This window comes from Manduca sexta, chromosome 17 (assembly GCF_014839805.1).
Source record: "Manduca sexta isolate Smith_Timp_Sample1 chromosome 17, JHU_Msex_v1.0, whole genome shotgun sequence".
NCBI lineage: Eukaryota > Metazoa > Arthropoda > Insecta > Lepidoptera > Sphingidae > Manduca > Manduca sexta.
In genome coordinates, this window is record NC_051131.1 from 13,472,041 (window position 1) to 13,490,406 (window position 18,366).

The window sequence follows — 18,366 nt, forward strand, 5'->3', positions numbered from 1 at the left end:
ATGGGCTCGCGTCGCTTCCTTACACTACTTGCAGCTACCTAATCAACTCGTTACTTAATTAATTGGGGCAATTGCAACTTCGTCAGATACATTTAGTAAGTCTTTGTCTCTTAATGATGTGAGGATTAAAAATAACTCTAATAACAGTTATTCAACTTATATTTGGATCTTCGATACAAACGCTAGCTTCAGTTGCAAATCTATATACAAATTTAGTATGAATCTTTTTATAATTTATTTTAATTATCACTACCATATAAGAGATTCTATTGATTACTCTATTCTGTTAATTTTATTACTCTAGGCTTTTCTTGCTCTCGTCCGGGCCTCAGGCGGTTTTTGAGTCCACCTCGAGCATCTAGAACTCACGTCATTCTTTAAAAATTGATATGCTTAACTAAGACCTCTGGGTAATGTTGCTTCTGTTTATGGGTGCAGAGCCACGTGACTTAATGGTCTTGCGCTTTGTGTAGGTAATTCCCCTGTGACATAAAGAAATGACATACCCCAACAATAATATATTTGTATTAAGGCAGGATGCGTGAAAAGAAACTAGTCATTACACGTACTACAGTAATGATTACGTGAAATGAACACAATAGTATTACCTAGCTTTCTAGACCTAAGTAAGAAACATGCGTACTACGCAAATTGTATACGACGATGTGACAAAGTGCGTGTAGGGTTGTCATTGTGCAATATAAAATATTTTTTTAAATTTTGTAAATGCGATAAAACTATTCAATATCGTTAGATAAGTACAAGTTGCTAATAATACTATATCAGCCCTGTATTATATATTGTTCCACTGCTGGTCAAGAGCCTTATCTTCTACTAAGAGGAATTAGCCCTTACATATTCTCAAAATTATTATAGACTTTTTAAGTACGCAGGTTTCCTTACGATTTTCGTTCACCGGTTGCTCAAGGGAAATGTAGTCGGATGGAAAACATATAAAAATGAATAAACAACCAAAATAAAAAATCTTCTGTGTAATAAAAAAAACTTGAATTCTTATGAATATTTGGATTTCCTGTAATAATATTGAAAGTCTTATTTCTCCTTTAGATTAAACATCTTCGGAATTAAGGCAATGGCCTAAAGCACATCTTAGGTTACTGAGACTGACAATACCAGCCCACATTCAAATTATAATAATTTGTAAATTATAAAATTACAATATCACTATAAAAGCATGGTTAACAATCTACCTGTGATTCTGAAAATCCAATTGAACTAAGAAAAAGATACTTACTCGTAATTATTTCTCTGATTAATTTTTTCTTTTAAATTTTACAATTAATAAATTAAGTACCTACATTCTAAAAGCTATCAAAGCCCCATAACCGCGAATGCTGCAAATCTGCAATAACTACGAAACGTCGGGGGAAAATTATATAAGAAACCGCGATAAAATCCGTAAAAAATAGTTTTATTTAAAAGCTATCAATCCATTAGGTAATGGTCCCGAATAACTTAATTTTCATCTGAGAAATATTTTTTCCGTTGATGATAAAACCTCGTTTTACCAACCCTAAACCCTATAAAGACGCACTAAGTTCCGTGTTTTCCGCTTCCTATCTATTTTTATCGCATTGTTTTCCGTTTAATTGGCAAGTACTGCACTGCGTTCGATCTTTCTATTCTATTGATTTATAAAGTGACGAGATAATGCCGTCTCGGTTTAATTGATGTCGATGCTCTTTGTAATTATCAATTTCATTGTTGTACAAATTGATTGTCGATACAATTGTTATGTGTTGTTTGTTATAATATACATCAGCTAAGAAATCGTGTTTTTTAATGAAAGACTTTTCTTTCTGGGATCTTTTTATGTTATTCTCAGAACGTGATCTCTTATCGAGCTGATGCTCCAGTATTGCACACCCAGTAGTGCAGGTTTTATTTTAATGAGGTCCAGGTGGCCAACAATTTATATAGGTGCAGATGTAACTGTAACCTAAATGCAAAATTGTATGCAGAATTTATCATGAAAACTGGTCATTTAGACCCTCCTTTTAGGGCAAAAATATTGGTTTTAATGGTTGGTGTTTTTCCAGTTACATTAGAGTTACTGGAATGGGGAAAAAAACCATTAAAACATTTTACTATTTTTTGTCACATAATACAGCCAAAATGGTAGTGTGAACATGAATGCTACTAAAAAGCGTAATACTATTGCCACCAACAAGAACCAACAACTTCGCCAGAAAAGCCAAAAAATGTATATTTCTGTGCTCAAAAACAGGTCACTATAAAAGCAAATTTTTAAGTGGATTAACTATTTTGATGGATTAACTGAAGATCTTACTATTTAGTGGTACCTATCTAATGGTTTGACAGTAATTTTTTGCGGGTTCGAAAAAAATAATTGGCAACACTAATCAGTTTATATTATTTATGTATCTTCAAAAAGTGAAAGTTTACAGTTATAATGTATTCACTATTGTAATAATATATTGTCATTTGTTTCAGAATCTGTATTCATCACAACTAACTTCGGACCAGGTGAGCAATGTTCGTTAACATAAATTGCAGTCACGTCTATGACTTTAAATCTATGATGAATGAATTATGAATAAGGTTATGTTCTTTATTTCCATAAAAATCTTTTAAATCATACATAAAAAATAACATTGAGCTCGGTTTTATTTGAAATAGTTTTTTGCATCGCAATACTTATTATGTCTTTTGGCTACATATCACATCTTTAGAATTACAATTACATACCCAAGTGCAAAAAACTGTTAATACAATATCGACTGTCGGAAATCACACGGAAGCCGATGTTGCATTCGATGGTTTGTCAATTTTCATATATTGTGAATTGTATAGTCAATTGTGACCTAATAGTTGAATTTATAAGTATAGTTTAATTTCTATTTACTTAATTGCTGTCTATATCGTCAAGTATACATAAGAAATGACGCGTTTTTAGAAAAGTTTCCGTCGTATACATTAAATATTTTGGATAAGCAAATAAAACTACTTCTGTATTAGTAAAACCTGATGAACCGGTTCGTGATTTGAATAGCGACAAAATCGCCAGACGTGGTTGTTGACCGTGCAAAAAGATTACCATAATAGTAGATTGTGTAGTCGTTATGTAGTATAATTAGAATTGATTTTTGGCATCATTATTTTGGATAGTTTCTATCGTCGCGTCTGGTAATTAGCTGATGTATGGCTTTTTAATTTTAAAATTATATTTTGTGTAAAGAAGCTGGCAAAACGTCAAAGTTATTGGATGTAAGTTACTGGTTAACAAAACGAGTTAATTATTAAGTTTTTTATTTAGTATTATTCTTTTTTATTTTACACGAGCAGAGCAATGTGACCCTTCTGCACCTGATAGTAAGTACTGCGGGGTCTACTAGAATATTGACTGACGAGAGATGATTATCTCTCGGCAGTCGACATAAGGGCACACACCTCTGACTTTTCTAAAAAAAAATCATGTGCGCATTCTTTGTCAATTTATCGTTCGCTTTAACGGTGAAGGAAAACATCGTGAGGAAACCTGCACATCTGAGAAGTTCTCTATAGGAATTTCGAATGTGTGTGAAGTCTACCAATCCGCACTAGACCAGCGTGCTGGACTAAGGCCTAATCCCTCTCAGTAGTAGAGGAGGCCCGTGCTCAGCAGTGGGCAAGTATATAATACAGGGCTGATATTATTATTATTATTATCAGTCGACATAATCATGCTGGCCTGTTCGAACCAGATATACACAGGTGTTCTCGAAACTTATCAGAATATTTTTGAGCCCTGTAACTCCGTCGTGAGTAAAAAGCTAAAGCTAGTTCGTTTACAATGTCAAAATTCACTCATTCAATTTAACAAATGAAATAGCAATTATCAGAGACCGTTGTGAGGTTTTCTTACCATACCGCCTCGGCACTTATACGTACCTGGCTTATTCCAGACCAATAAATCGGATATAATCGCGATAATTACGGACTTGTTCGACAACAGTTCGGAACCCGTTGATTTTTTATTTAAGCAAGAGAAATTGTTAATTAAGGCACATTAAACGAGTGGTTCAATGAAGGGCGTGTAATCGATAAAGGTTTTTTGCTTTCGACATTTCGTGTCTCGGTGAAACGAGATAGACTACAACGGACCACCACGGGGTATGCACGAATATCCTTCAAAACATAATGTGACGTAACATCTCTCTCTCTGGATGGCGAGCGCAGTGAAATACCAAACAATACTTTGTAATTCAAGGTGTTGGATGATATTTCTACTGTATGGGCGGTCGTATCGTTTACCATCAGGCGAATGGCAAGCTCGTCTCGTCATTCGAAGCAATAAAAAAAACAGTGGGTTCTTCTCTCAATGGCTCACGAATGCTTGAAATAAGATGGTTATTGATACAGAATCAGTTAATGGTAAACATAAGATTGGGACCAATTGGTTTCTTGTTTAAAAAAAATTAAAATCGTTGGCATTATGAGACGTGACATCTAAGAATTCATCATAAAATTACCAGGGTGACGTGCTGGGTGTATTACAGTGCTGGACACTTCTTTATTATTCTATTTCAATAATACTAGCCATCTTGTCAGTTCGTAGAACAAAACAATAATAATATTAACGTCTCTTTCTTTTTACTGGTGAAATACCCCTGCACCCTCAAACCAAGTTTTTTCAAACCTCTCCCAACTTCTAATGGTTGTTAAGGACCACAACAATTATCAATCAATCATGTAACTTCATTATAAATACTTTAAATTCCTGATACGCGTGGTCAATGTCCTACCGCCAACAACAGGTCAGGTGTTGCCGAATCTCGCCGCTTACATAATATAAATGTAATGCATTCATTAGTTTTGGTATTACTTTTTTTATATTGGAGAAAGTCGATAAGTGATAACATTCTATTAAATGTAACCAGGGGATTATGAAAGTCTATGTTCGTAGAAAATAAAACAGGCCTTTCCTTTATCGATCGTCTGATGATCTTATAAGACTTCCCCGGGGGACAATGAAAAACGAAACGCTCAAATTTCAGTTAACTATACCCTAAGCTTAAGTCTTAAAGAAACTAAATGTGAAGTAAAGAGTTTGCTGTTATTTCTTTGACGTTCGGCAGTGTCATTGATTACATACCTACAGCTCAACAGCTATTCTTTCAAATTCATTCATTAGATGGTCGTGTCATCCCTCTGGAAACCAGTCGAAAAAAACAAAACTGGCCGCAGCTCAAGTCTTCCACGCTCTCTATCTTATTCCCACGATCAGGTTTAATTAATTTTGCGCTCAATGGACATCAGATTACCGTTCAATTACCAAAACCGTGTATGACGTATGTTTTACCGCCATTTTCCATTAGCAGTTGTATTCGATTAAACGGCGTATAACTTCGACTTTCTCTCGAGCGAATGTTCAGTGTTACTGATAAATCGATTTGAACCGACTTGTAGCCCTGTTATGTAATGCGCTTTTACCTTTTAATAGTTTGCAATATACATACAATATACATAATATATATTCATGGTGATAGCCGTATGTTTAATAGTTATTGAAGTATGTTGGGTTATATAAAATTAATAGTTGTTGGGTGCCCAATGCTAGGCGGTTGTTCTTTTAGGGCCAATATTTGATTCAGTGTTAGACAATTAAATTTGAATCAAATCCGTAGTCCAAGGACTTTCGTTTCTGTCATAGTTTTTGTTTGTCTTTAACCATGCCAGGAGTCCTCCCCTATATTCTAGTATAGATTCCTAACCAGATATTTAAATTTTATTATTATTATACATAGTAAAATAAAAAATTCTGCATGTATATTTGCATTGGAATGTGGTCTCATAAATATAACACGTTTTAATAAATTGCAATCGACAACAGATTGTTTACATCGTGTCAAGATCAGATATTTCACGAGATCACGTTTTCTCTACGCAATATTTCTTACGAACCACAGCGTACCATTACGTAAAGCCACAGTTGTATCTATCATTAATTCTTAGATCTATGTGTTCCCACACATCATTATCATCAGCCACAGGATGTCCACTGCTGAACATGGACTTCTACGGTTTTCTAGATCGAACTATTGTTTCCACTAAGAAAACTTTTGGCAAATTGTACATTTCTGCAACATTTCATAGTGAGATTATTGAAGAGACAAAATAAATCATCTTAGATACTCCTCTGTTTGATAAAGGGCGACAACATAATTCCTTCAAAATTGAGAAATTAATTTGGCATGTAAATGACTAGGTACCGTAAATAAATATGGAAGACTATGTGTAAATGGTTCTAGACTTCAATTTCCTAGGTTCAATGTCACAAGTGCAACAATATTTTGGTTTTTCTAGCACTGCTCAAATTGGATCTTCCAGAGGGGGTTTACATCAGATAAACAGCTAGTCTTGGACACTAAGCCAAAATCAATATTTCATCATGCTTAAAATTGCATCGCCGCACATTAAAGTGGAATATGGACAGGTAACAAACAAGCAGGTACAGCGTTGGATTGTTTAAGTAAAAAATCCTTTCAACCACATTTATAACATCAATCATACAAGGAAGTGGACACACACCGCTATGTTATTAAATATAATAACAAAAAACACCGCAAGATCTTACGAGACATCAATAACCGGTACTGTTGATCAGCGTTTACTGTTTATCGCAAAATCGAAACGTTAAATGTCAGGCAGGTGCGGTTGCCGTTCGCACTTTCCCCCTATCTGACCACCTGGCAGTGTAAAGATGCGTTATATTGATTACTGAGCTAACTACCTATTGTAAAGATCTATTTACACTAAGTTACTGATCAGTGATCACATGGTATCGTAAAGGTAGAGTTTACTTGCTAGAGATATCTGCCTATGATATTAAATATTGACGATTATTATAGTAATTAGACATTATGTAAAATCTCTAAAGAATGCATAACTAAACACAAAGAATATTTGTGAAACAAATGAGGAGAGTACACTCTAAGTTAAATAAAAAAGGAAGGTAAGTAACGCACCTCCTCTTCGATGGAACATTAAATAGTGTCTGGCATTTTCATTTTTTTATTCTAGGAATATCAGCTCTACTCTCTGCCTCCCTCAACGACATCTATTGCGCAATGTTACGAATGTGGTAATATCTACCATGCATAAAACTAATCGGTTATTTTTGGATATATTCAAAGTACCCTTTATATTTCCTCGTATTGTTAGTGAATAATCCGTAGAATAATTTAATCGGTGAAACGTTCAAATACGTCAAATGCCATGCAAATCGAAATCACTTCCACTTTCGTCCATAATTGGTTTGGAGTGTCCATGACTGGTGCAAGAGTTTGTTGACCACGACTGGTCCGAGATGGCACGTCCTGTATCGTCGGTTAAGGTTTTGTTTTCACTTTTCTACTAGCCGGTTCTGCTTTTTGCTCGTTTACTATGTTTACAATGTTAATGAGAACTTTAGTACTGGATACTGGTAATGCATTACGAACACGGGTTGTGACCATAACTGGCCTACCCTTTTTGGGATGCATCGATAATATATTGCTATTAAAATTCATTGTCAAGTCTGTCGACGCCTTTTTCTTTGCATTCACTACTGACAAATGACAGGTTACATTAGGTGCGGACCCGAGGAAACTAGGAACACTAACATCAAATTGCGTACTGTGAGACCAGTAAAGCCACAGTTCTGCCTGTGTCAAAATTTGTAAGGAGCCCTTGAGGGCAGTGCAAACTTTTGGGCGCCCACTTAGTTTAATTAAGGTTTGGCCAATAACGGCCACTAAGGCTCGGGGGTATCATTGATATGGCAGTAGCTACGATCCTGTCTGAGACTCTACAACGGTAGAAGTTTGAATGTGACGAGAATGCTCCTACCTGACTAGGCCTTTACCCCAATTTACGCCAACAATATAGCCACCAATGATAAAGAGGATGCTATCCTTGCTGAACACAATGACTCTACTAGAGCTAATGATATGCACAATGCAATCCAATCTGCAAAATATAAGGGCCATGATAAGTACAGTAAAATCCAAATATAATGTCGGTCAACGACTGTCGGACACTTCTAACAAGTGGATGCAAATCAACATCAAACATATAAATTGCCCAACATCTATGAAGCAATAGATTCATGTTCACTTGAGAAACAGGTTACAACATGCGCGAACTTGAAGAGCTGATTTACAATCGTCAATAGCGCGTATGTGAAATATGCTCGGGTTTCACAACGCATTGTGCGAAAGGGTATGGAAAAATGGATTGTTGAGGTAAATGACAATCGGTTTTTAACGATGGTGTATTGTTACAAATTGGTACAGTAATGCCAATTGTTAACGATACACGATGTGTTTTCGCTTAGACATTCATAGAATAAAATTCTTTTGTAGGTCTGAATAGGTTGTGTATTTCCATTGTGTGTTTAGTCATTAATGTCAATGAAACATTTAAAGTCAAAGTTAGGACATCTTGGATGTGTTATAAACCTTTTCCGAAAGATATGGAGAAAACCTTTCACATTGGAACTCCATTCATTCAATCTTTAAATTCTTTCTACATCATATTCTTTCCCCTACCTCATTTAGGATCTGTTTCACAACATGCAAGTAAATATTACCCTTAGTTACCATAACAGTTGATACTCAATGCACTCTGTTTACCATTTATTAGAAAAATTGACTATATTTTAATAGCCTTATTATATTTGACAATCAAAGTTTCCTCAAACATCGTAAATAGGCTAACTCTGCAATGAATATGTAATCCTCATCGATCGTATTACATTATAACTGTATCAGAGATGCAAATAGAATCCGTACTTGCGCAATCGATTGTTGTAGGAAGGAAACCCTATAGCTCCTCATTTCCTCAACAGGCTTCCTAGCAACTGTATACTTGTAATTGAGCCTCAACTTGCCTTGGATCAGATCAGCATCGTATAACCAAACAAATTAATATGCAAATAATTGATGTAAATATTAGGTTTTTAAATTAAGTATTCCGCCGCTCAAATATTCCACTCAATATGAAATATTGAGTTCTACCCAACTATGATTACTTGATGTTGAATGTTGATTAAAAAATTAGAATATGTGCAAACGTCTGATATTAAGTCAATTACAGCCCGTAAGTAGCATCATCATGGATGCCTTGCCAGCTTTTATGCAAACGAATATCGATTAAGTGTCTGGTGTAACCGTTGACAACTCTCATGTGTGATAAGTTTATCCATTCATTCATTCATCTCAGCCACAGATAGTCCACTGTTGAACATAGGCCTCCTCGTCGACCTGTTGGAAGCGGCCTGCATCCAGCGACTTCCTGCGACCTTAGCCAGGTCGTCCGTCCTGTACGTCCGATAAGTTAATGTGATAAGTCAAATACAGCCCATAGCCCATAATCACAGATGCATGGCCGAGTTTCATGCAAACGTTTATATAAGAGTCGGGTATGACAGTTGACAACTCTCACGTCTGATAAGTTTATGTGATAATACCGACAACACAAAAGATGCATACATTGTTACTTGGCCTATTCCGGTTCCGTTCCCAAGGGCTATATTACCCATAATTTATGTAAAAACTTTAACCACAATTCCTCAAAAATGCCGGACATTCCTACCTCACCCACGCTTAACAAGTATTACAGAATTCTCGTGTCGTAAGATCATACGGTGCAAAAAGTGCATACACATTCATATACACGTACAGTCAGCCACAAAATTAGCTGAACATATTTAAAACTTAGTATCACTTGAAATGCACTTTAATATTTTGAATTAAAAGTAAAGTAAACCTATGATATATTTTGCTTCAGTGAAGAAAAAATTTGGTAAGACGAAAGTATAAGCGATTTGAAGTTTTGTATTTGTTTTATTTTTGTAGTTGACTGTACACACATCCATCTATAGTTAGGTGCGTGCGTCATAACTTGACATCCATTTGGGAATGTCGAAATCTGTCGTCCAGATGCCAACGCGGAGTATCGCGGTTTTTTTCAAATCACACATCCGTGAGCGCGCGTTTCCTTTGCGTATGAGTTTTAAACTTCACGTACTCATATCTATACAGATGATAAAACGAAGTCCCCTTTTCTGTTTATCTTTATGTTATCGGTTTTCTCTAAAATCTACTGAACAGATTTTTATTAAATTTGGTATGGAGATAGTTTAAGACTTTGGGAAGGTTATAGGCTACTTTCTATCCCGGAAAAATATATAGCGGGACTTCTATCCCGGACTAAAAAATATGGCCATATATCAGTACGAAGAATGAATTTTTACGAAGGGGAAGGGAAAGGGAAAAACTTAATTCCACAAAACACAATTGTGATAATTGGACTTAAGAAAAAAAATTAGGTTTGTGGTACAAAGCTGGTATTCAAACATTACGTACTCTCGATACGTTACTCGAAAACAGTTATTGGGCATTAACACGTGAGCAGGTCAAGAGAACAAAAAGTTCACAGACGTAGTGAGTTGTGGAATAAAATAATTCCTGCCATTCCAGTACAGGTTTTGGATCTTTCTAGAATAACATCGCTTCAATATTTATACAAATTACAGGATCTTATCAGATGCCAATAAGGATAAAGTTCTTATTGGAATTCGAGTACATTGAGGAAGCACCGATTCTTGCTATTTGAAAATGGATAAGGAAGGAAAATCTTTTCCTAATTGTACTTACAGGTAATATCTATTTTGAGGACTAAGTTAAAAAGGCTAATAAAGTAAGATGTTATTTCAAAAATTTACTTAGTTTGGTTTTATCCAAAAAAAATAATATTATAATAAATTAAAATATAGATAGAGCAAAGCCATTACTATTTCCATAGAAACTCGTTAAATATTGAACAATTCATATTATTGATATAAAATATACTTAATTAACAAACAAAAAATTGCGAGGAAATTGCGATTTTTATTTATCCTGATACCATCGACGTAATAGCACTATCCAAATATTAGATCAATAACTAACAAACCAGCTTGCCTCTCTCAATCTTCAGATATAATATGGCGACAAATTGTCATGTTATTAGCGGTGTTATGTTCTAATACCGCTAAGTTGATACAGCGAATGAACCGCAAATCGATACAAGAACGTGGTCTCGACCTTCCTTGAACATACTGTATCGAATTACTTCCTATGTTTACAGTGTACCTATTTTTAGAACATTAACACCGTTATTTGTCCTCGTTTTGTACCTCTGGCTCTGATACCATATACTAAACCAACTGAATTTTGTACCAGCTCCCACCTACCATAGACTACTCTAGCTACCATAGACTACTCTGGCTACCATAGACTAAACAAACAGAACTTTGTACCAGCCCCACACTTGAATGCTCGTAACAAACATTACATGCCAGTCCCTAGGTGTGCGACGTGCGTCTTCATTTGATGTTTTAGATGATGAAAAACCAAGTTGGGATGACGATTAGCACGTAGAAAGGCAAACTGATAACATTATCGAACGGAAATATACATACCGTATCCAAATTATACCTTTATCTATCCATTGATACGTACGAACTACGATTACAATGTCATTATCAATAGAAATAAGACGAGAAAGTAAAGAGCTGAAGACAAACACATTGAAAAGCATCCGACTGGGTCAAGTTTGTGATGACATAGCAAATGTGTTATGTACTGATGGTCATGCTCATTCTTCAAACATTCTTGAGATTTATAAAATGGTCATGGTCGTACTAATATTTAAGTGATACCGGTTTGAAAAGTTGAGTGTTTATAAATGCGACAACCTAGTCACTTGCCTGATGGAAAATGCTTCGACGGACCATAAACAGAAGCAACACCTTTGGTATTTAATTGCATAGGTTTATAAGACTCTAATTAAGTAAATAACGTTCCATTCAATTATGTTTCAGCGATGTTTTTGTTGTGTATGTGTTAAGACTACACTAAACATTCTGAGACGTTAAATATTAAGTCCTATTAACTGCCCAGCAGTCGTCTGGCATATGTTTAAATACAGGCACAGTAAAGTGACCCCACTGCTCCTGATGGTAAACAAAATGGAATCCAAATAGAATGTCGACTGACGAAAAATGATCTCTCGTCAATCGATACAATTTAGAGTATACTATGATCCACCGGCGGCGATAGCAACGGCGGCGATAGCCTAGTTGGGTGTGGAACGGACTGTCGAGACGAATGTCCGCAGGTTCAAATCCCAAGGGCACACACCTCTGACTTTTCTAAAATCATGTGTGTATTCTTTGTGAATTTATCGTTCGCTTTGACGGTGAAGGAAAACATCGTGAGGAAACCTGCACATCTGAGAAGTTCTTCCTTCGAAGGTGTGTGAAGTCTACCAATCCGCACTAGGCCAGCGTGGTGGACTAAGGCCTAATCCCTCTCAGTAGTATAGGAGGCCCGTGCTCAGCAGTGGGCAAGTATATAATACAGGGCTGATATTATTATTATTATTATTATGATCCAAAACGCCCAGTAATAACAATGGCTATAATACACTCCAAGCCATACAAAGCTTGTACATTATCAATAGAAATATCGGCTTGGCTGATAAATAATGCGACGGTTTCTACCTCGACGGACTCTCATACGTCAGACCTACTAGCGCAGTAAAAACCTTTGATGCTATAATCGATTTAGGCGTATTCAGGTCACTCGTTACTGTTACTGTATCGAAAATTGTTAATCGATTAGATTCAAGGTCGCAACAGTATCTATGGAGTGAAGAACCATAAACAAATCAAAGTTCCTGACGAAGAGACCACATTACTAGAAATTCGATTAGAACTGAGCTAAATGAACGTGTAGGTAGGGCCAAGTATGTTTTTATTGATTTACTTAGTCAAAACAATAAATTATTAGGCGTCTTAATTATAAAATGTGCCTTATGTCCACAACATAGGGTCTCATAAAACAATAAATCTGCATCAGAGAAGACAGAGATCTGACAATGAGCGAACTCTTACTGTTGCGTTTAGTATTAAAAGTGGGATATCCGAATACCTAAAATTTCGTATACTTCACCAACTCCTATAACTTTTGTCTCAAAGGCCACACCGGTACACCATCCATGATTCTTTTATAATTATAGGAATTTAGTGACAGAGTTCAGATCTAAGATGACAAATCTTCTCAATACAACAAAAAGAACACGATCAAAATCGCATATATCCATATATTTATGGTAATATCTTAGTGACCATTGTATTGTTTCATAAGATAGGAATTTGTTGCAGTCGTGATCTGACATTTGTAATTATTTTACGCTTGCCTACACGTATAAAATCAATAATTAACTTAAGGTTGGGAATTTTTAGTTACACTTTTATTGATAATAATGATATTACCCGTAACAGGCATAACAATGAATGAAGGTCCAATAGGGCCTACTTGAAATTTTTCACAATTAACTTTAGCATTTTTAGGTAATTTGACATAATCAACACAATTTTTACAATATTTGAACTCAGAAAAATTTTAATTCTCTTTAGCTTTTTAAAACTGATAGTAAGCATAATTATCTTTTTTATCTTTGCACCGCATACCTCTTTCGTCACAGTTTCAAACTAAGGATTATTAGCAGCTTTTTTATTTATTTTCAATTCGCCATTTTTAGCATGTGCTAATAATTATGAATTTCCGAAATCCGATACTTGCGGATATGAATCAAGACTAAATTTGTCTTCGCTATGTGTTGCAGATGTTTAGTGTCGCGAATTAGGACTCGCTTGTCTGGTGACTGATTGTGTTTTCGAGAGCATTATCTTTTCAACGTGGGTTCAAACGAATTACTTTAATAAAATCAACGTGACAATGACAGTCATTGATAACGCAAAAAATGATGGCTTGTTAATATTGGACACAACTATGCTGAGACAAAATTCGATGACTGTCACACTGAAAATGTACTACTTCAACCAATTTGTTAGTAAGGTACCATAGTGGAGCCACTGGATCGAAACACATGAGGCAAGCACGATGACCCACATACCTCGGTAATTGTACCGCGCCGGCCGGCACAACTGCGCTTCCATTGTACAATTCAATGGAGTTATACCAAGGTCATGGCTGATAGAATGGAATGATTTGTCAGAAAGAGTGTTGATGTCGTAACGGTTTTAAGTGAAACTTTTTAACTCAACAGATGTTGCTATTAGTGTGAGATGGCCACATTCGGTAAAAGGTAGATTATGTTTTAAAATTTGTACCATAAGTCAAAAATATTAATAACAGCACCCATTGTTTTCAACATAAACAATAAATTACTTACAACGAATAAACCGTCGTGCACAATATTAAAAAATGTCAAATCCGTTCACTTTTGTTACTTAATAAGAAAAGTAGTAAAGTAAGAGATAACAAATTGAAAGCAGTGCATTGAACCTTGAAATAATTAGTCTTAAGCTTAAACAATTACCAGAACCAATTAGAAATATGGTTCACTATAATCCGTACCAGGAATTTCGGTAAGCAGGTGCCCGAAGACAATAAGCCATAATTACTTTTAAATTAATTCCGATACATGTCAGAACAAGTTTGGAACGACAAAGAATATAGAAACATAAACTAACTATAGGACATGACTTATTTTTTTATGATTTTATTACATAGATAAAAAAGCAATTATTTTATAGATACATTAAATTTAAAAAATTCTGTTAACAGTAAAAGTTGCCGTAAGAAATATGTCACGACCTATAGTTGTAATCTATGTAGCAAATGATGATGTCAAAAACTATCATGATACTTAATTTTGTTTACCTTTATAATGATCATTCATCATCATCAGCCTCAAGATGTCTACTGCTGAACTGCATAATGATCATTATCTTGACAAGAATACAGTTGATATTGAAATGAAATACTTAATAGCTATTGTTTTAACAGATCTAAAGATCTACAACAGTTTTCCCACGACAATCGCCAAACGGAATTAAGACGTGGGCTTGTTAGAATAGTCCACTGTGATCCTTCCGAACAATGAAGTATTGTTATGACTGATTTAGCTGCTTTTTTGTTCAATGCTGAGCAAACTATACCTTGTTCCGCTTATTGAAAACTATGCATTTTAGTGTCATGTTTAGAATCCTTTGTGTCTTTTAGCAAAAGATATCTTCCTCCAGTAGCGGTTAAGTTTACTTTTAACTTAAGCACGTATTGATTTTTAGACTACCGACAATGTATGGAGATCAGAAACCATGGGTTCGAAAGGATTTCTAGAAGGGTAACAATAACAACTTCTAGAAATCCTTACGAACTCATGGTCGGTAAATCTTTCGAATAAGTAAGTATTTCTATTTCTACAGATTGTCTTCCGATAGAAGTATGAATTTAATTATGGATATTAATGAAGGATGTTTTCATATTTGAAGTATTATGCATCTGTACTCATGTAATTATTAAATTCTATACCTTTCTAACTACGAACATACATTTAAACCAATGGGTTGGAGCAATGCCCCTGTTTCACTCAGTGTTGCTTTACTTGCGTCATGAAATATATTGATTATCTTCACAGAACTTTCACTCTCATAGGAAACCCTTCAAATTCGTGTCGCAAACAAGCTATCGTGAGTACTATTATAGCATTCAACATAGTATGCGCAATAAAAATATGTAAACATAAACCTCAAGACAAGATTGTATAGAGTCTAAAACAGCGTAGAATATGAGAATCCGACGTCTTCAAAGCAACGTAGCAAAAACTTCTTTGAACATAGCTATAGGATGCGCAGCAAGGTTAAGCAACCTTAGTAAAAAGGTGAGGAAATAAAAAGGCTTTAGTTCCGAAGAGTCAGGTAAGCCGGGTCAGGTCGCGACGTCATAACCGCCGCGGCCGTCCGAGTGTGCGCACGTCGCTCGTTCGAAATTCAAACCACCCGCAAAGGAATTATATTGCTAATAATAAAGATGTTAATCATAATGTGCACGTGACCAGTGAATATTTGTGAACGTTTAACGGTTTTTGTGTGTGCCATTCGGATTTTGCTTTTTTTAAAACGTGAGTTAGCATTTTTTCTTTGTGGATGTTTTTGTTGTGGGCGTTGTGTGTGTGGTAGTAGAATGTTTATGTTCGTTTTTCGAACCTGGTTGTTCTTTTTGGTTATAGTTTGATACGTGTTTTATAACATTTTATGTTCATAAGTGGGACTACTACTACTTATTATCATCTATGTAAACAATACCTATATTTTGCTTAAAATATTTAAAATATTTTGTTGGCTTGAAGTATTACATTCATTGTGGAAATTTTCCTATTATTCATGATGTATGTATTACTTACATATATGTATTATGTAGGTAATAAAATGTATTTTTTGAACTTAAGTAGTAATTCTACTGAGTGATTAATAAAAATTCGTTTGAACATTCTAGTCATTGGCCCCTAAAATGTAAATACAAGCAATATAACCCACCTACTTCCTATTTTCGGTAAAGATCCTTTTTTGAAATTAAAGTTCGTTATTTTGAATTTTAAAACTATAACGATAATTCTAAGACCAGCAAAGATTCCCAAAGTTTTTAATAACTTTATATACGTAAGTAGGATTAAGAAAATATTCCTGGAATTTGTTAAACGTCAATAAGGAAAATGGTCTTTTTAATACATTAGTAACTACGCTATACATAAAACATACAAGTTCTTATTTGTATATTTTAAATTTTAACTGGATAACATGGCGGCTATCAGTTCCTTTATTATAAGTATATTTATTAATGTACACATCAAAAATCCACGAAAACAGTATGTATTGTTAAAGAAAAAATCAATTATACTTAGGAGGTTTAAGTTGTTATAAAGCTAAGTTTTGACTCCCAAGTTATAGTACCAATTTATTGGGAACGAACTTTGAGCAACTCTTATACTAGTGGCAATATTTGAAATATTCCAAACATATGCGACTTGCTGCAAGTCCTGCAAGCTTAAAATTTTGCAGAAGGCTTGCCATGTTTACAGTTCACACGATAAATATTGCTAGCAGAGATCGACTTCTAGACGTTCTCTTCCTAATCAAGACTCGCTTCATAACTAAATATTAAAAAAAACTCTACTGCACTATATTACGAAAAAATATAATCGCTTTTTAACCGATTTGAAAAAAAGGAGGAGGTTCTCAATTCGACTGTATTTTTTTTAAACGAACCGATATGAAAAATCTCTATAATTATAACTGACATTAAACGATAATACATTCTTATTTCAGCCGGATAACCATCAATAAAGTATTGATAAAGTCTAATTAAGCATGGATATTAATTAATGAACAATCGACCTACATCATTGAGCTCTCATTAATAACCTATCATTGGTTTTAATGCTATTAAAAGTATGAACAAGTAATTAAATGCCAAAAGATGAAAATAAATAGATATAGAGAAAATACAGACATGAACGCACAATAAGTAAAAGGTCTTATGTATTTTTTAAAACAACAACACCAATTAATGCAAGTTTTAATAATTTTGTCACAATTTTTCTTTTTTTAAAATACGAATTTGTAGATCTGTATTTACTTAGAGAAAGCAAAATGTAAATTACTTTACCACAGAGAAAAATACTTAACTGTCTAACACGGAATTTCCAACTTATCATTTCAAAAGTAATTTGCAAGTTAATAATTATATTCATAATATAATGAATATTTTATGTAAACGATTGAAGAATGCAATAATGTTATGGAATAAGCAGAATACCATTAAAGCTCGTTGTGCGGTTACCTAACTCGAAAGCGCGCCGGGCTTGAGCTCTCAAACCTGCAGCTACAAATAGCACAGGTTAAATAAATTCGTCTACTTTTATAGTTAAATGTGAGCTTTCCATTTTTTATCAGAAAAGTAAATGCTATAATTAAGGTAATAAGGATTACATTTTTCATTATTCATAAAAATAATTATTTTGATTGATTAATGTTTGTTTTGGTTATCGATATAAGTTAGGTATTACTTTGTTTTCATTTGCCTTAAGTAATAATTATTTTTTAAAAATATAAACCATAAACAACACGAAGATATATTGTACGATTTCAAATCGACAATCGAATTTAGAACCACTATACACTAACGATTATATTTAGAAAACAGGCAAAAGGAGTTTGTTTAGTTCAGTTATAATGGCTTGTGGAGCCACGTAATGATATATTTTATGTCCTTAAGTGAACTGACACAGAAACTCTCAAGTCACGTAGTATTAACAGTTAGTGTAACTATTTATAACCCCATAAAAACTTTGTGATAAACATTGCAGAACTAAGAAAAATAATCTTGAGTTCTAAAATAACAACAGCATAAAGAAGTAAATAATCACACCGTTCGATATTTAAAAAAATACAGCATTACAATTTTTTTCCCGCGCAAAATTATGATCGCATAGTAATTCATCTCATAGCAA

At 34.4% G+C, this 18,366-nt stretch overlaps 1 protein-coding gene across 6 annotated transcripts in view; it reads left to right on the forward strand.

The window, feature by feature from the left end:
* LOC115442575 (ephexin-1) overlaps positions 1 to 18,366 on the forward strand; it is a 103,052-nt gene that overhangs the window by 22,921 nt on the left and 61,765 nt on the right. For 4 of the 6 annotated variants that reach the window (XM_030167642.2, XM_030167645.2, XM_030167646.2 and 1 more), the window contains one exon: positions 2,476 to 2,508. The exons of 1 other annotated variant lie outside the window; for it this stretch is intronic. The gene's annotated coding sequence lies outside the window, so the exon portion shown is untranslated. Of the gene's footprint in view, positions 1 to 2,475; positions 2,509 to 15,795; positions 15,979 to 18,366 lie in introns of those variants that run through there. One more of the 6 variants, XM_030167644.2, reaches the window with a different exon arrangement.